This window comes from Lactuca sativa, chromosome 9, assembly GCF_002870075.4.
Source record: "Lactuca sativa cultivar Salinas chromosome 9, Lsat_Salinas_v11, whole genome shotgun sequence".
Taxonomy (NCBI): domain Eukaryota; kingdom Viridiplantae; phylum Streptophyta; class Magnoliopsida; order Asterales; family Asteraceae; genus Lactuca; species Lactuca sativa.
This window is the reverse complement of record NC_056631.2, coordinates 117,920,266-117,941,152: the sequence shown is the minus strand read 5'-3', so window position 1 is coordinate 117,941,152 and position 20,887 is coordinate 117,920,266. Positions and strand designations below refer to the sequence as shown.

The window sequence follows — 20,887 nt, the reverse complement described above, 5'->3', positions numbered from 1 at the left end:
ATTTTTTAGCCCTTTTTGAGCCCATTATAAAACAAAAGGTACTTAATCTATTATATGATGTATTGTAGTGGTAAAAGACATGCTCGGAGCAAAAAGGAAGATAGAAACTGGAAGTTAGGGACTTGGATGAAGGAAAAAATGAAGAAAACACCCATTCCCACGACGTGGTGTTTTGAAGTTTCGCGTCGAACCTCGAAGACTTGCGGATTACGTGATAAAGTAGAAGGCCACGTCGTGGTGGACTTGTCACGACGTGGTGGACCGACTTCGAGAAAATTTTAAATAGAAGGCATAATACTCCGAAATCCCAACTTTTGCAAGAGCTATTGTCATATTTTGAAGGCCAAGAACACACTTTGAAGCTTGGGGTTACATAAGATTGATTATAGCTTGGATTTGACAAATTTGAGGCAATACAACTTGAAATTCATTTTTATGAGTTTACCTGTTGAAATCTTGGACTAAAAAGCTATGAATTCGTTTAGATTAGATTGCTTGACTTTTTATGGCTTGATTTATGGTTTGGATTATGAATAGTTGGTTATTTATGGGGATGGATTCGGAGGGTTGCAAAAATACCTTGAGGTTAAGAAAGATTTATGGGGATGGATTCAGAGGGTCGCAAAAACGAATGTCGTATAAGCTAATGGGTGAAGGTTCATAAGGTTTGTGAGTATATTGGAATGAGAAGATTTTCGGAATCATAGACATAAATACTTGCATTACGGTATTGGGATAATGGCTGGGTTTTAAATTGACTGTTTTATGAAATATTGGTAAGATAAAAATAAGTTTGCTTGGGGGCTAATAAAGATTAAGTGTGGGGTGTTTTGATATGTGCATATCTATACATATATTTTACATCATATTTTAATATTTCTAGCCATATTTATGCCCATTATAAAACAAAAGGTACTTAATCTATTGTATGGTTTGTTGTAGTGGTAAAAGACATGCTGGAGCAAACAGGAAGTTGGAAGCTGGAAGTTAGGAACTTGGTGCTAGGCAAATATGAAATTAATACCCAATCCCACGATGTGGTGTTTTGAAGTTTCCCGTCGAACCTCGAAGACATGCGGATTATGTGATAAATTAGAAGACCACGTCATGGTGGACTTGCCACCTTGTGGTGGACCAACTTCGAGAAAATTATAAATGGAAGGCATAATCCTCTGAAAAACCCAACTTTTGCTAGAGCTATTGTCATATTTTGAAGGCCAAGAACACACTTTGAAGATTGGGGTCACATAAGATTGATTCTAGCTTGGATTTGACATATTTGAGGCAATACAACTTGAATTTCAATTTTATAAGTTTACCTGGTTAAATCTTGGTCTAAAAAGCTATCAATTCGTTTAGATTAGATTGCTTGACTTTTTATGGCTTGATTTATGGTTTGGATTATGAATAGTTGGTTATTTATGGAGATGGATTCGGAAGGTTGCAAAAATACCTTGAGGTTAAGAAAGATTTATGGGGATGGATTCAGAAGGTTGCAAAAACGAATGTCGTATAAGCTAATGGATGAAGGTTCATAAGGTTTGTGAGTATATTGGAATGAGAAGATTTTCGGAATTATGGACATAAATACTTCCATTACAGTCTTGGAATAATGGCTGGGTTTTAAATTGACTTTTTTATGAAATATTGGTAAGATAAAAATAATTTTTCTTGGGGGCTAACAAAGATTAAGTGTCGGGTGTTTTGATATGTGCATATATATATATATATATATATATATATATATATATATATATATATATATATATTTTACATCACATCTTAATATTTCTAGCCATTTTTAAGCCCATTATAAAACAAAAGGTACTTAATCTATTGTATGGTGTGTTGTAGTGGCAAAAGACATGCTGGAGCAAAATGGAAGTTGGAAGCTGGAAGTTAGGAACTTGGTGCTAGGCAAATATGAAATAAATACCCAATCCCACGAAGTGGTGTTTTGAAGTTTCCCATCGAACCTTGAAGACATGCGGATTATGTGATAAATTAGAAGACCACGTCGTAGTGGACTTTTCACCATGTGGTGGACCGACTTCGAAAAAATTATAAATGGAAGGCATAATCCTCCGAAAAACCATCTTTCTCTAGAGTTATTGTCATATTTTGAAGGCCAGGAACACACTCTGAAGCTTGGGGTTACATAAGATTGATTATAGCTTCGATTTGAGAGATTTGAGGCAATACAAGTTGAATTTCATTTTTATGTGTTTACGTGATGAAATCTTGGGCTAAAAACCTATGACTTCGTTTATATTAGATTACTTGACTTTTTATGGCTAGATTTATGGTTTGGATTATGAAAAGTTGGTTATTTATGGGGACAGATTCGAAGGGTTGCAAAAATACCTTTAGGTTAACAAAGTTTTATGCGGTTGGTTTCGGAGGATTGCAAAAATGAATGTGGCATAAGCTAAGGAGTGAAGGTTCATAAGGTTTGTGAGTATATTGGAATGAGAAGATTTTTGGAATCATAGACACAAATACTTGCATTACGGTCTTGGGATAATGGCTGGGTTTTAAATGGACGGTTTTATGAAATATTGGTAAGATTAAAATAAGTTTGCTTGGGGGCTAACAAAGATTAATGTGGGGTGTTTTGATATGTGCATGTCTATACATATATTTTACATCATATCTTAATTTTTTAGCCATTTTTATGCCCATTATAAAAGAAAAGGTACTTAATCTATTGTATGATGTGTTGTAGCGGTAAAAGACATGCTCGGAGCATAAAGGAAGCTAGAAGTTGGAAGCTGGAAGTTAGGGACTTGGATCAAGGAAAAAATGAAGAAAATACCCATTCCCACGACGTGGTGTTTTGAAGTTTCCCGTCGAACATCAAAGACTTGCGGATTACGTGATAAAGTAGAAGACCACGTCGTGCTGGACTTGTCACCACGTGGTGGACCGACTTCGAGAAAATTATAAATAGAAAGCATAATCCTCCGAAATCCTAACTTTTGCAAGAGCTATTGTCATATTTTGAAGGCCAAGAACACACTTTGAAGCTTGGGGTTACATAAGATTGATTATAGCTTGGATTTGACATATTTGAGGCAATACAACTTGAATTTCATTTTTATAAGTTTACCTGTTGAAATCTTGGTCTAAAAAGCTATCACTTTATTTAGATTAGATTGCTTGACTTTTTATAGCTTGATTTATGGTTTGGATTATGAATAGTTGGTTATTTATGGGGATGGTTTCGGAGGGTTGCAAAAATACCTTGAGGTTAAGAAAGATTTATGGGGATGGATTCAGAAGGTTGCAAAAACGAATGTTGTCTAAGCTAATGGATGAAGGTTCATAAGGTTTGTGAGTATTTTGGAATGAGAAGATTTTCGGAATCATAGACATAAATACTTGCATTACGGTCTCGGGATAATGGTTGGGTTTTAATTTGACTGTTTTATGAAATATTGGTAAGATAAAAATAAGTTAGATTAGGGGCTAACAAAGATTAAGTGTGGGGTGTTTTGATATGTGTATATATATACATATATTTTACATCATATCTTAATATTTCTAGCCATTTTTATGCCCATTATCAAACAAAAGGTACTTAATTTATTGTATGGTGTGTTGTAATGGTAAAAGACATCCTGGATTAAAAAGGAAGTTGGAAGCTAGAAGTTAGGAAATTGGAGCATGGCAAATATGAAATAAATACCCAATCCCACGATTTGGTGTTTTGAAGTTTCCCATCGAACCTTGTAGAAATGTGGATTATGTGATAAATTAGAAGACCACGTCGTGGTGGACTTGTCGCCAAGTGGTGGACCGACTTCGAGAAAATTATAAATGGAAGGCATAATTCTCCGAAAACCTAACTTTTGCTAGAGCTATTGTCATATTTTGAAGGCCAGGAACACACTTAGAAGCTTGGGGGTACATAAGATTGATTATACCTTGGATTTGAGAGATTTGAGGCAATACAAGTTGAATTTCATTTTTATGTGTTTACCTGATGAAATCTTGGGCTAAAAACCTATGACTTTGTTTATATTAGATTACTTGACTTTTTATGGCTTGATTTATGGTTTGGATTATGAATAGTTGGTTATTTATGGGGATGGATTCGAAGGGTTGCAAAAATACCGTGAGTTTAAGAAAGTTTTATGGGGATGGATTCGGAGGGTTGCAAAAATGAATGTCGTATAAGATAAGGGGTGAAGGTTCATAAGGTTTGTGAGTATATTGGAATGAGAAGATTTTTGGAGTCATAGACACAAATACTTGCATTACGGTCTTGGGATAATGGCTAAGTTTTAAATGGAAGGTTTTATGAAATATTGGTAAGATAAAAATAAGTTTGGTTGGGGGCTAACTAAGATTAACTGTGGGGTGTTTTGATATGTGCATGTCTATACATATATTTTACATCATATCTTAATTTTTTTAGCCTTTTTATGCCCATTATATAACAAAAGGTACTTAATGTATTGTATGATGTGTTGTAGTGGTAAAATACATGCTCGGAGCAAAAAGGTAGCTGGAAACTGGAAGCTAGGGACATGGATCAAAGCAAAAATGAAGAAAATACCCATTCCCACGACGTGGTGTTTTGAAATTTACCATCGAACCTCGAAGACTTGCAGATTACGTGATAAAGTAGAAGACCACGTCGTGGTGGACTTGTCACCACATGGTGGACCGACTTCGAGAAAATTATAAATAAAAGGCATAATCCTTCGAAAACCCAACTTTTGCTAGAGCTATTGTCATATTTTGAAGGCCAAGAACACACTTTGAAGCTTGGGGTTACATAAGATTGATTATTGCTTGGAATTGATAGATTTGAGGCAATACAACTAGAATTTTATTTTAATGTGTTTACCTATTCAAATCTTGGGATAAAAACCTATGACTTCGTTTACATTAGATTTCTTGACTTTTTATGGATTAATTTATGGTTTGGATTGTGAATAGTTGGTTATTTATGGGGATGGATTCGGAGGGTTGCAAAAACTCCTTGAGTATAAGAAAGATTTATGGGGATGGATTCGGATGGTTGCAAAAATGAATGTCCTATAAGCTATGGGGTGAAGGTTCATAAGGATTGTTAGTATTTTGGAATGAGAAGATTTTCGAAATCATGGACACAAATACTTGCATTACGGTCTTGGGATAATGGCTAGGTTTTAAATGGATTGTCTTATGAAATATTGGTAAAATAAAAATAAGTTTGCTTGGGGGTTAACAAAGATTTAGTGTGGGGTGTTTTGATATGTGCATATCTATACATATATTTTACATTATATCTTAATATTTTTAGCCATTTTTATGCCCATTATAAAACAAAAGGTACTTAATGTATTGTATGATGTGTTGTAGTGGTAAAATACATGCTCGGAGAAAAAAGGAAGCTGGAAACTGGAAGCTAGGAACATGGATCAAAAAAAAAATGAAGAAAATACTCATTCCCATGACGTGGTGTTTTGAAGTTTCCCATCGAACCTCAAAGACTTGTGGATTACGTAATAAAGTAGAAGACCACGTCGTGGTGGACTTGTCACCGCATGATGGACCGCCTTTGAGAAAATTATAAATAAAAGGCATAATTTAAAGGACCTAAGATCAAACAATTATCAAACAATGACTATCAACAAGAACAACGAAGATTCACGAAGAAAAACAGCTAGACTAGAACACCTCTGGACAAAAATTCTTCATACTCAGCTTCAACTTCCACTTTCACTGGCCAGTAAGGACTATCCAGCAGCTCCTGTCTTCTATTTAGTAACTCCATAGCAATTAGTATATGAAACTCTCCAGACAGATCTCGATGACTCATGCACATTTGCCTTAAGCCAACAAGATGATTTGTTGGAGCCCTTGGAATCTCTGTAGTTCGCTGAAAACACATTTTTCTGTTCTTGTCAAGATAAAACATTCGATGTTCAGGAACAGAAATGAACTGATGTTGAATCGGCTCAACACCAATGGGAAGAGAGTTGTTTAATTCTTCATCACCAAAATTTAGAACCAACACATCTTCACCATCAACCTCAAATCTGGTTCTTCTGTTTCTTGGAATTGAGGAACTTGAACCATGCTGCTGAGGACGCTCTTTAGGAACGAGATCAAGACGCTGAACTTTCTTAATCAGTAAATGAAGAGAACAAGTCAATTATGAAGAAAGAGATGAAGATTGCTTGGATGCCAACTCGAGTAATTCGATCCATTCAGAGAGTCCATATCTGATCAGCTCGTCTCTCTTGACAACTTTAGTGTACGGATGTTGAGGACCTTGACGAGTGATCAGCAAAGTAAGAATTTTCTCGTTACGAGGTTTTGAGGCTTTAACTTTGATGATCTTATCATTGCTCACTCTTCGTTTAAGAACATCTTGAAACCTCTTGCGATCAATCCTGTCGAGAACACTATCAGTCCTTGACTTACTGCTACTGGGAGGAGGCTGTGAAGATTTAGATTTGGACTGATATTCTAAAAACCTTTGCATCTGAGCTTCAAAGGATCCTTTGGCCTGAAGTTTGTGCTGAATAAGGGATTCATCAACTTAAGCAATATTCTTTAGAAGCTGAGCTTTATTGGCTTCATCGAGGATTTGCTTAACTTGATCAGGAGACATGTTCCATTTAGCTGCCAAATTGGATATGCTGACAATGGACTTAGATTTCTTGTTGGGAAGAGAAGTGTCAGCATGTGAATCAGATAATTCAGTATCTGCTGCCTTACGCTTTCGAGATAAAGGATGAGGATCCTCGCTAACTACATCTGAGTCTTCACCTTGAACTGGCACAGTGGGATCAATGAAGTTCATGTCTAGCATCTGACACTCATCATCATGTTCATCTTCATCATCATGCTCACTATCTTCAGTAAGATTTTCAGTTTCTGTTAGTCTCTCAGAGTCGTACACAGGCTATGGTGGCTCGGTCTGTTTTATAATGTTCTCTTCAGATCCATGCTCAACAGAATCAGTTTCTCCCCCTTTTTGATCATCATCATCATTTGGTCCAGGGGAAGGAGTTGATAGAAGAACTCCCTTCAGTTGGTTGACATCAGCCTCAATACGTAGAAGACGCTGACTCATGTCTCGAGTCAGTGTAAGAAGCTCATTAAACGTTGAGGTCGGGATTTGAATGAGCTGAGTACCTAGAATTTCTTGTGATCGATGCTACTCCCCCTGAGATGGCGGCTTCCCTTGAGATGGTTGCTCCCCCTGAGCAGATGGCTCCCCATGAGCTGAACGAAGTCTTTCAGTGACAGAAATGGTATGGTGAGAAAGTTGAGGAGAGATATGACTACCTTCTTGACTAGGATCAGCTTGTATTTCAGCATTAGTGTCGTTGATATCAGAAGCTCCTTCGTCAGTGTCAGCGTTTAGTGAAGGAACAGTATATGGATTCGCGATCCATTCTCGCATCCGATCAGAGATGCCAATGTCATTCGCTAGTGGATCATCCTGATAGATTCATACTGACATGTGTGGGCATTGGATGGGGTTTCCAGAGTGGGAGTAGTAGGCTTCAGCGAAAAATTTATCCAGGACAAGACCAATCCAGCGTGGAAATGGAACATGATCAGCTCGTACATTGGCATGAAGAAGTTGGACAAGCTGATCAAAGAAGAAGGCCCCATAATCAAGACGTTTGTTGAGAAGAAGGGAACATACAACTTGTTTCTCAAAGGCACTCAATTGATCCCCACTACGAGATTTGTGACCCACATATTTGCAAAGTGCCTCAGTGAAGAACTTCCATCCTGGAGTCATACATTGACGCAGAATGAGAGTTGGTCGAGCACCAGCCTTGTTTTATAGTTGATCATAGCCCAGTTGATCAAAGAGGCGTCGACAACGTTTAATAGTTGGAAGGTCAGAGAATGGTTCAAAAATTGGTAACCTGAGTGCAACACTGAGGAGATCAGCGGTGATGAAAACTGAGCGACGGCCACGCCCAATAGTGCCGGGGATGCCGTTGTTTTCATTATTAACCGTTGCGGTGTAGTAGAACTCACATACTTGTTTGGGAAAGAACTCTGATGGAACCTCACTGATAGCGTATCGAAGTCGGCAGGATACTAGAAAATTGACAAAATCATCAAGTCCAAGACCGCGATGAACATCTGGTATATCAGGATTGAAAACGACATTTTTGGCTTTGATGTATACGGGAAGAGGAGGAGAGTTTGGAGCTGGGATGAGTCTTCTGGAAGTGGAGGAGAAAGTAAACAGTGATGCCGCCATTGAAGAGAGTTTGGATTCTAGGGTTTTGAAGAGAGAGAAGGAAATTTGAATTATAGGAGGAAGGTTTGGGAGAAAGGTGGGGAAAAAGTTTAAATATGGGATTAAACAGTTTTAAAAAGGTAATTATTATCTTTTTCGAAAATAACTGCGTATCTTAACAAACTGTCAAATCAAAAAATAGCCATTGGGTAAAGAGAGCCGTAGTACTGAAGAGGAAACGACAATCAGTGTCTGCGGAAGCACTGAGATCAGTGTCACTAAAAGTTACATGCTGAAAGATAGTCTGTCGTCAATTCAAGGTACAACTTGCTTGTTTAATTATCAGTGAGTGGTGCTTCTTACTGAATAATTAGACACTGAGTGAGAAGAAGGTGAAGAGAGGATTGTTGCGTGTGATAGACCTTGGTGTTTTGGTCTAACCATCGGAAAAGACTGTTAGACTCTCATCAGCATGTGTTTTGTAAAACTGAATCACATAATCAGTGTAAGATTGGTAAGAAGGGATAGTTGCGTGTGATAGACCTTGGTGTTTTGGTCTAACCATCGGAAAAGACTGTTAGACTCACATCAGCATGTGTTTTGTCACACTGAATCACAGAATCATTGTAATATTGGCAAGAAAGGATAGTTGTGTGTGATAGATCTTGGTGTTTTGTCTAACCATCGGCAAAGAGTTTAAAGTTGTTATCAGTGTATGGTTTAATACAGTGAATCATTCAACTTTAGTCTAGAATATTTGTAAAAGAGATAGAGATAAGAGATCATACAATGTACTTAGCATGGTAAACATCATCAGCACATCATCATCAACAAAAAATACATTAGTTTATAAGACAATAGCAAACATTAGTAAACCATTTTTTAATCCAGAGTGATCATTCCAAGTTCTCCAATAATGTGAGCAGTAGTTTCAGTATCCGGGGCCTTGGTGAAAATATCAGCTAGTTGATCTGAAGTCTTGACATGTTCTAGAACAACCTTGCCCTTCTCAACATTGTCTCTGATGAAGTGATGTCTGATCTCGATATGCTTTATCTTTGAGTGCTAAACAGGATTCTGTGTGATCTGAATGGCACTGGTGTTATCACAGTATATAGGAGTCTTTGTGAATTTAAGCCCATAGTCTAAAAGTTGATTCTGAATCCATAAGAGTTGAGCACAACATCTCCCAGCTGCAACATACTCAGCTTCTGCAGTGGAGATAGCTACTGAGGTTTGCTTCTTGCTAGACCAGCTGATTAGTCGATTTCCAAGGAAATGACACCCACCTGACGTGCTCTCCTTGTCTAAGTTGCATCCTGCATAGTCAGAATCAGTGTATCCAAAGAGTTCAAGTGCTGAGTCACGAGGGTACCACAATGCCATGTTCTGAGTGCCCTTTAAGTATCGAAAGATGCGTTTAACTGCAATGAGATGAGACTCCTTGGGATTAGCTTGAAATCTAGCACAGAGAATGGTTTCAAACATGATATCAGGGCGACTTGCAGTGAGGTAGAGAAGAGATCCAATCATTCCTTGATAAAGAGAGTGATTAACATCAGTGCCGGTGGGATCAGCGTGTAGCTTATCAGTCTTGAACACTCGAGTAGAAGCCGGTTTGCAGTCGCTGAGAGAGTACTTAACAAGCATGTCAGCAATATATTTACTTTAACAAATTGAGATACCTGATTTTTGTTGCTGAACCTCAAGACCTAAGAAAAAGGTCATCTTCCCCATCATGCTCATCTCGAACCTTTGAGACATGATCTCAGCGAATTCCTTGCTCAGCTTCTCATTTGGAGAGCCAAAGATGATATCATCGACATAGATTTGAACAAGAATCATGTCTGAGCCTTTGTTTTTGATGAAGAGTGTATTATCAATTGCTCCTCTTCTGTAGCCATTTTCAAGAAGATATGATGTCAGTGTCTCATACCAGGCCCTGGGAGCTTGCTTCAGTCCATATACAGCTTTATCTAGTCTGTACACATAGTCAAGGTGCTCTTTGTCTTCAAAGCCTGGGGGCTGTTTGAGAAATACTTCTTCTTCTAACACACCATGAAGAAATGTTGTTTTGACATCCATCTGGTAGACAATGAAGTTCATGTATGAGGCATACGCGGGAAACAGTCTGATTGCTTCAATGCGGGCAACTGGAGCAAAAGTCTCCCCGTAGTCAATAGATTCAATTTGAGTGAACCCCTGAGCAACAAGTATTGATTTGTTGCGAGTAATAATACCATCTTTATCAAACTTGTTGCGGTAGACCCAGCGTGTTCCGGTGATGGTCTTTCCAGATGGTCTGGGAACAAGAGTCCAAACCTTGTGCCTTTCGAACTCATTCAGCTCGTCTAGCATGGCTTTAATCCAATCAGCATCTTGAAGAGTTGAGTGTATCTTGTCAGGTAAGATCATTGAAACGAAATTAACATACATGCAAAAATTATTAGATACACGAGATCTGGTTCGGACACCATCATGAAGATTCCCAATAATTTGATCAATAGGGTGATCTCGATGTTCAGGAGCTGATTCTAATGGATTTGACACTGAAGTGTTATTACTGAAAGGAACATCAGTAGCAGGAGAATCTTCAGCTTCAAGGGTTTCATCAGCATCGAACAAATGAGTTGTCGAGCTGACCGCAATACCTTGATTACAGAACTTGGGTCTGAAACGATAGGATCAGGAATAATAGCTTCTTCTTCAGTATGAGAAACTTCATCATATGGGCAAGAGAGAAGCTCTTGAAAGATAGAAGAGGAATGAGCTACTTTTTCATCAGTCTATGTTTCTTCATCAAACTTTACATGAATGGATTCCTCAATGCACTGCCTGTTCAAATGAAAAACACAAAAAGCCTTTGAAATAGATGAATATCCAACAAAAATACCTTTGTCAGCCTTAGGCTCAAATTTTGATATGGGATCGCGCTGATTGAGAATATAGCAAACACATCCAAACACGTGAAAGAAGGATACGTCTGGCTTTCGACCTTTCAGCATCTCATATGGTGTCTTCTTGTGAACCTTGTGAATTAGAGAGCGATTATGAGTATAACATGTTGTATTAACAGTTTCAGCCCAAAACAACATAGGAAGACCAACATGTATCATCAAGGTTCTTCCTGCCTCAATCAGTGTTTGATTTCTTCGCTCAACAACTTTGTTCTGCCCAATGCCTTTAAAATCACAAAAGTCTTCAAGAGTTGAATTCCGGAACTCAGTGCCATGATCACTCCTTAGCTACTTAACTTTGAGACCAGTCAGTGTCTCCTTTTGACGAATCAGGGAGATAATTTCCTGTGCAGCATGACCTTTCTTCTAAAAGAAAACCACCCATGTAAATCGAGTAAACTCATCGACAACCACCAGAGTATACTTGTTTCCTCCTAGGGAACGAACAGGAATAGGTCCAAACAAGTACATGTGAAGTAAATGAAGAGGAATGGATATGCTAGAACATGACTTGGGTTTGAATGATGACTTGGTTTGCTTTCCTTGTTCACACGTTGAGCACACCTTATCTTTGACAAAACTGAATTTCGGGAGACCTCTAACCAGATCTTGATTGGATATTTTAGACAGATTCTTAAAGTTCAAATGTGAGAACCTTTTGTGCCAAATCTAGCTGAGATTGGTTTGAGATTTGGTAAAGAAACATTGCATCAGTGCCTTGTCACTTGAGAACATGTCGAGAACATATATATATCATCTTTTCTGCTTGCTGAGAGTGCAATGTTCATGTCAGTGTTGATGACTCTTCCCTCCTTTGTAAAATCAACTTCATAATCAGCATCACACAATTGGCTGATTGAGATAAGGTTGTGTTTGAGCCCCTTTACATATGAAACATTCTGAAACACCACATTGTTGCACTTGATGTTCCCATATCCTTTAGTAAACCCCTTTCCATTGTCTCCGTATGTAACTGTAGGACCACTTTTCTTGACATAGTCTTCCAGGAGAGACTTGGATCCTGTCATATGTCTTGAGCAACCACTGTCTAAGTACCAAAGATGCTCTTGACCCTGTAGTGCTGAGAAACTAGTTAGAAGACACCGACCCATTGTAAAATGGGTCATTCACAAAGTTATTCGACAATAAATTATAACACTCTTTAGGAAGACAGTTCAAAGAATTTGATTTAAGAGTCCATTTTTCATTTGTAACTTTGATGTTGTCAGCTCTTAAAGATGTTTTATCAAACATGCATTCACTGATCTTGTGAGAGGTATCACCACATCTGTAACAAACTCTAGTACCAAAGTTTTTCTTGGTGAGCAGATGTCTATATTTAACACATTTGGATTTGTAAGATCCACCAAGTGAACTTTGAGTCCTTTTGTTTGACATTGAATCACAATTGAATTCAGTGTCAGATGGATTATGATCAGTGATGGATGAGGAGCTGACATCAGTATCAGATTTGGACTTATTCACTAAAGCACTACAATTAGGGTAGTGCTTAAGTTGTTCATGAACAGCATGAAACACTCCATTTGAGATAGGAAAGGCAATAATATATTTAGTGAGAGGAGTTGGTCTCACAAGATGTGCAAGGTAAGAGGTAGGATCAATTCCGATAATTTCAATATCACACTCAGTAACACCAGTAGAATTAGTAACACAGTATTCATCAATTAGACTCTGATTAATAAAAGTGTTACTGATAAACTTGTTTTTGAAACTATTTTTCAACTCATTCATGGAATAAAATTCAGATTCTTTTTCTTGAGATTTTAAAACCTTTTCAGCTTCAGCAAAATTTCCCCCAAGAATTTTCTCACATGAATGAGGTATTTGAGCAGAAATGACATAATTAGCATTTTTGTGAGATTTAGCCCAAATTTTTAGTATAGTTTGTTCTTTGTTCATGAGATCTTTAACATTATCAAGTTCAATAGACAGAGAGGAATTTGATAAACTAGTGACTCTTAGATTTTCCTGAGTAGTATCAATAATGTTATTTTTCAGGGATAGTTCGGTTTTAAGAAAATCAATTTGATTTTGCAAATCCCTTATTATTTGATTCTTCTTAGAATTAAGAACACCCAAATACTCAAACATTTTGATTTTTTCATTCATTGAATAGGAAACAAAATTTTGAACCTGATACATTGAAGGGGAGTCAGTGTTGTGCTTCCTGGAATTTTCAACTGCATCAGACATATCATGATCAAACGAACTTTTGTTGACTTCACATTCATCAACATCTTCTATCTTAGCCATCAGACATTTAACTTCATCATCTGATGACTCCTCATCAGTCTTCCATTTTTCTTCTTCAGCGACAAGAACTTTATGTTCCAAGTTCTCTGCTTTCAGCTTTTCAACCAACTTGTTGTACTGCTTCCAGTATTCGTCTTAGCTTTGGGTTCTTTGCTTGCATTCTTTTGCAAAATGATCAGTGCTACCACAGTTAAAGCACTGAGCTTTCCCTTTCCTTTCAGTAGCATGTTTCTTGTCAGCATCTGATTTTTTTCAAGATTTCCCACTCATCTTCTTCTAAAACTTTGAGAAATTACGGCCTGATTTCTCAAAAGTCTCCACAATTAAAGCCACACTAGCAACAACCTTTTCCAGATCATCAGTATCACTTTTAGAAGAATCAGTGTCTGAATGGTTTTCAGTGTCTGACTCGGACTCTTTCCTTTTGTTTGAAAATAGTGCCGCTGATGACTTACGTTGAGCATCCTTCATCAGCTCCTTTCTCTGGAGCTTTGATTCCTCATAGTATCGAAGGTTTCCATAAAGACTTTGTAAATCCATTGTGCTGATCTTCTCACTGTTCTTCAGCACATCAACATGATTCTCCCAACCTGCACCCAAAGAATCCAAAAACTTCTACACTAGAACAGTTCGATGCTTCAACTGATCTAGTTTCCACAGATCATTAACAAGAGTATTAAACCTATTAAAGGTTTGAGTCAGGGTTTCACCTTTCTTTGCAAAGAAATGTTCATACCTTCTGTTTAGATCATTTATCTGAGTAGCCTTGACTTCCTCAGTGCCTTCAAAAGATACAGTCAGCGTGTCCATCATTTCTTTTGCTGAGATGCAGTTCTGAACCAGCCCAAAGATATTGTATGGCAAAGCATAAGGAATTGCAGCCCGAGTACGAACATCGAGACCATTCTTTCTTTTGTCATCTGATGTCCAGTTTTCTCTAGGTCTTTTCTTCATGACACCATCAGGAACATTGTTTTTCAAGGGCTGATACATCAGAACAGATGGACCATTGTCGATGATGTCCAACATATCTTCATCTACAAATTCTAATGCATAGAGAGCTTTGATTTTCCACATAACAAAATTTGTTTCATCAAATGGAGGAATTTTAGCAGAAGGATGATTTGATGAGTTTAAAGAAGAAGATGACGAAGCCATTTGTTTGATAAGAGAGCACTGCTCTGATACCAATTGAAAGGACCTAAGATCAAACAATTTATCAAACAATGACTATCAACAAGAACAACGAAGATTCATGAAGAAAAACTTTCACTAAGAATAATAATCTCACAAAGAGATTATCGAATGCACAAAGCGGCTATTAGGGTTTGTGAAAGATTATACTTTCACAAACTTGTACAAAAGACTATATAGAATTAATCTAGGCAATCCCTACAAAACAGGGATATACCAGCTAACTAATAGACGATAACTATGGAAACTAGATAAGTACTAAATCTATAAAAAAAATGTTGAATATAAAACTATACACTGAACAACTAGTGCGCTGACGCTGATGCTGACGCTGAGTTATGTGTTGACGCTGAGTGAATAGTTTCAAACATCATCATATCATAAGATTCGACCTTACAATAATCCTCCGAAAACCCAACTTTTGCTAGAGCTATTGTCATATTTTGAAGGCCAAGAACACACTTTGAAGCTTGGGGTTACATAAGATTGATTATTGCTTGGATTTGATAGATTTGAGGCAATACAACTTGAATTTTATTTTAATGTGTTTACCTGTTCAAATCTTGGGCTAAAAACCTATGACTTCGTTTAGATTAGATTTCTTGACTTTTTATGGATTGATTAATGGTCTGGATTGTGAATAGTTGGTTATTTATGGGGATGGATTCGGAGGGTTGCAAAAATTCCTTGAGTATAAGAAATATTTATGGGGATGGATTCAGAGGGTTGCAAAAATGAATGTCGTATAAGCTATGGGGTGTAGGTTCATAAGGATTGTGAGTATTTTTGAATGAGAAGATTTTCAGAATCATGGACACAAATACTTGCATTACGGTCTTGGGATAATGGCTGGGTTTTAAATGCATTGTCTTATGAAATATTGGGGGCTAACAAAGATTAAGTGTGGGGTGTTCTCATATGTGCATATCTATACATATATTTTACATTATATCTTAATATTTTTAGCCATTTTTATGCCCATTATAAAACAAAAGGTACTTAATGTATTGTATGATGTGTTGTAGTGGTAAAATACACGCTCGGAGCAAAAAGGAAGCTGGAAACTGGAAGCTAGGAACTTGGATCAAAGTAATATTGAAGAAAATACCCATTCCCACGACGTGGTGTTTTGAAGATTCCCGTCGAACCTCGAAGACTTGCGGATTACGTGATAAAGTAAAAGACCACGTCGTGGTGGACTTGTCACCACGTGGTGGACTGACTTTGAGAAAATTATAAATAAAAGGCATAATCCTCCGAAAACCCAGCTTTTGGTAGAGCTATTGTCATATTTTGAAGGCCAAGAACACACTTTGAAGCTTGGGGTTACATCAGATTGATTATAGCTTGGATATGATAGATTTGAGGCAATATAACTTGAGTTTCATTTTTACGTGTTTACCTGTTGAAATCTTGGGCTAAAAAACAATGACTTCGTTTAGATTAGATTGCTTGAATTTTTATGGCTTGATTTATGGTTTGGATTATGAATAGTTGGTTATTTATAGGGATGGATTCGGAGCGTTGCAAAAATACCTTGAGGTTAAGAAAGACTTATGGGGATGAATTTGGAGGGTTGCAAAAATGAATGTCGTATAAGCTAAGGGGTGAAGGTTCATAAGGTTTGTGAGTATTTTGGAATGAGAAGATTTTCGGAATCATAGACATAAATACTTCCATTACGGTCTTAGGATAATGGCTGGGTTTTAAATTAACTGTTTTATGAAATATTAGTAAGATAAAAATAAGTTTGCTTGGGGGCTAACAAAGATTAAGTGTGGGGTGTTTTGATATGTGCATATCTATACATATATTTTACATTATATCTTAATATTTTTAGCCATTTTTATGCCCATTATGAAACAAAAGGGACTTAATGTATTGTATGATGTGTTGTAGTGGTAAAATACATGATCGGAGCAAAAAGGAAGCTGGAAACTGGAAGCTAGGAACATGGATCAAAGCAAAAAATGAAGAAAATACCCATTCCCACGACGTGGTGTTTTGAAGTTTCCTATCGAACCTCGAAGACATGCGGATTACGTGATAAAGTAGAAGACCACATCGTTATGGACTTGTCAACGCATGGTGGACCGACTTCGAGAAAATTATAAATAAAAGGCATAATCCTCCGAAAACCAAACTTTTGCTAGAGCTATTGTCATATTTTGAAGGCCAAGAACACACTTTGAAGCTTGGGGTTACACAAGAATGATTATTGCTTGGATTTGATAGATTTGAGGCAACACAACTTGAATTTTATTTTAATGTGTTTACCTGTTCAAATCTTGGGCTAAAAACCTATGACTTCGTTTAGATTAGATTTCTTGACTTTTTATGGATTGATTTATTGTTTGGATTATGAATAGTTGGTTATTTATGGGGATGAATTCGGAGGGTTGCAAAAATTCCTTGAGTATAAGAAAGATTTATGGGGATGGATTCAGAGGGTTGCAAAAATGAATGTCGTATAAGCTATGGGGTGAAGGTTCATAAGGATTGTGAGTATTCTGGAATGAGAAGATTTACGGAATCATGGACACAAATACTTGCATTACGGTCTTGGGATAATGGCTGGGTTTTAAATGGATAGTCTTATGAAATATTGGTAAAATAAAAATAAGTTTGTCTGGGGGCTAACAAATATTTAGTGTGGGTTTTTCTTATATGTGCATATCTTTACATATATTTTACATCATATCTTAATATTTTTAACCATTTTTAGGCCCATTATAAAACAAAAGGTAGTTAATCTATTGTATAATGTGTTGTAGTGGTAAAAGACATGAATGGAGCAAAAAGGAAGCTGGAAACTGGAAGCTAGGAACTTGGATCAAGACAAAAATGAAGAAAATACCCATTCCCACGACGTGGTGTTTTGAAGTTTCCTATCGAACCTCGAAGTCTTGCGGATTACGTGATAAAGTAGAAGACCACGTCGTGGTGGACTTGCCACCACGTGGTGGGCCGACTTTGAGAAAATTATAAATAGAAGGTATAATCCTCCGAAAATGCAACTTTTGCTAGTGATATTGTCATATTTTGAAGGACAAGAACATACTTTGAAGCTTGGGGTTACATAAGATTGATTATAGCTTGGATTTGAGAGATCTGAGGCAATACAACTTGAATTTCATTTTTATTTGTTTTTACTGTTGAAATCTTGGGCTAAAAACCTATTACTTCGTTTAGATTAGATTGTTTGACTGTTTTTGGCTTCATTTTTGGTTTGGATTATGAATAGTTTGTTATTTATTACATTAGCTTATTAAAGAACCTCTCTATTCTTATGAGAAATACTTTTATAAGTTTAATTAAGTTTGTATGACCATCACTTTTGACTGAACTTGAATCTTATGATCTTTGTGAATTGCAAAATTGTAGGACTAGTGTTTTGACCAAAACCAAGTGTTAAATACTAAAGTGGGTAAATAATTGTAGGAGCTAATATATGACGACCAATCATATATTGAATTAATTTAATAAACCAAATTAATTTATCCGTTATAGGTCTAATTTAACATGAACCGAACACTAGTTAATTTGTTAGTTTATCCGCCTGATCACCGTATGAATGAACTTATTTGCTAAAGGATTAGGTTAGTGAACATTAACCTGGTCATTTGAGGAATCAGTAACCAATGAAGCATTAATCCATTGGAATTCCATAAATCAACCATAATAGCAACTGTATCGAAGCTAAACGAAAGTCTCTCAATTACCTTGGTTAAAATCGTCTTTTGTGTTTCTTGCTTAAAGCTTTAGTTTTTGTTTCATTAGTTGATAGTAGTTAGTTTGGTTACTTAATTTTCTAGTCTTGAAAAACTAGAGAAAACCCTTTCCTTATTTAAATAGTAATTTAGGTAATTAGTAGATAAAATTAGCTAATCATTATGTTCCATGTCTTCGATACCCGACTATTTGTGCTATTCTATTTTCTGCAAGGTACACTGCCTTAGCAAGTAATAATTAGTTACATTAGTAGGTGAAACTAGTGCATAATTATTTATGCATCAAGTTTTTGGCGTCGTTGCCGGGGAACAGTCCATTTTTAGTTAATTTGAATCTTCTATTTTATTAGGAATTTTTCTGTCTATTTTCTTTTAAATTTTCATTTAGTTTTTTCTTCTTTTTGACTTACCATGTTGTGGTCATTAACACCACGTCGTGGTGTCATAACAATTTAAGTTTTCTATTTTGTTTTGTTGTTTTTATTCGTTTCATTTGTTTTTGTTTCAATGATTTATGACCTGAGGATCAAAAACAGCAATCATACCACTGTTTGATGATTTTGAGTTAGAGTTCCATAAGAAGAAGACAACAAAACTCGGAGAATCAAGCAAAAGAACTCTAGAAAGTGAATTCAAATGTTTTAACAAAACTCCAAACAAAAAGGAGTTATGTTGCGAGCCAAAAATCAAACCCGAATTAGACAAAGTAAGTGAACCCAAAAGCGAGCCAAAATCCAAAATTATGGACATTGCTAACATGATGATGGAGTCATACAAGAGAAGGAAGCATGGAGACACAAGACCAGGACTTGTGCAACTCACAATTCTCAACACAACCAACTCTGAACTAAAAGGACCCATACTTGCTCAACTGAAAGACATACCATTCTATGGAAAAGACCACAAGGATGCCTACAAGCACATTGATGAGGTCAATGATATCGTTGACTACATCAACATACCAAACATACCACATGCGACAATTTTGCTAATAATCCTCCCCGTTACTCTTAAGGGTGCAAAAAAAGATTGGCTGGAGGCACTTCCACCATGGGTACAAACGCGTGAGGTGTTCATACAACATGGGTACAAACGCGTGAGGTGTTCATACAACAGTTTTCCCACCATCAAAAGTTTCCAAGTTGAAGAAGGGTATTGCAAATTTTGAGCAACAAGTCGGAGAGTCATTGTATGAGGCATGAGAGCGTTATAAGGGATTGCTTATAAACTGTCCTCAAAATTATGCAAATGTGCGATAAGAAGTATCGACCTTCTATGATGGGGTAAACATCACTACTAGGCAACTCCTTGATTCTCAAGGGCCACTCACAAAGAAAGAACCGACCATGATCTAGGAGCTAATCGAGGAATTTTTCAAACATTCAAGAGAATATCATAACCCTCGACAAGATGTGACTAGGGGAATCGTGAATTCTGCTTTGGATAACATATCAGAGGTCTTAGCAATGTTGCATAACATGGATAAGAGGATGACTAAAATGGATCAAACAGTCCATGCTATATGAGTGGGGTGTAAAAACTGTAACGGGTCGCATTTAACCAAAGACTGTGATGTTGATGAAAATGGAAACCGAAAGGACAAAGCTTGCTATTCGATTGGTGATCTTTATGATGAAGATTGGAGAAGGCCGAAAATGAAATGGTTACCTTATGATGAGTACAAGAAAGAGAAGGAAGAAAAGTATGAAAAAAATGGAAGAAACTTTTACCAAAAAAAGGAACCGACTCCCGAAATGAAACCCGATTTCGAGACAATCCAAGTCTTTTAGTTGGTTTTAATATTCTCCAATTTGCCATTAAATCTACAAAAAAATCAAAATTCAAAGAGAGCGAAAATAGATCTAAATTGATTTAAAACTTGATGAACAGAGTGAGATTCATGAATAAAATTCGTCATATACAAGATTTGGCTTTGACACCAATTGTGAAGTCCAAAAATAAAATGATGAGTGCGAAATTAGAATAAGAATCATGAATCAATCACAAAAAATTTGCAAGTAATCTGGTCAAAGCTCTTGTATATTATTGATTAAGAAAAAGGATCATACAAAGAGACTTTGGTTTTCTCAACCTAACTGATATTGATACAAAAAGGGAACTTTTGTGGGAAGCTTACCTAACAAGCTAAGCTAAAGACTATTTATAGTGGAATAAGTAAAACATTGCCAAATAACTAAATCCATTACAAAGACTAAAAGTTTTCAATAATCAACATGAAATGCCAAATCAGTTTCTATATCTTCAAAACTCAGCAGTGGTATATTGGCGAACTCACTAAGCTTTGTGCATACAATTTAATGCTAGATGTTCTTCAAGTTTTTCAACTGGGAAATGAAAGGGTTTGTTGTGAATGTACACCCACTCCGAAGTTATGATACTCTTTTGATTCTTTTGTGGGGGGTTTCTTTTATGTTTTTACTGTGATTTGACCTTATGATTTATGATTTTGAAACAAATGGATGTTATGTCATTTATACGAAGGATGGATTTTGGGTGTGTAA

The 20,887-nt window shown here is 36.6% G+C and overlaps 1 non-coding gene across 1 annotated transcript; it reads right to left on the bottom strand.

The window, feature by feature from the left end:
- Window positions 1-19,504: 19,504 nt before the first annotated feature.
- LOC111883672 (small nucleolar RNA R71) lies at window positions 19,505-19,611 on the bottom strand. Its single transcript, XR_002847505.1, has one exon. It is a non-coding gene; the product is annotated as a small nucleolar RNA R71 (small nucleolar RNA).
- Between the last annotated feature and the right edge of the window lie 1,276 nt (window positions 19,612-20,887).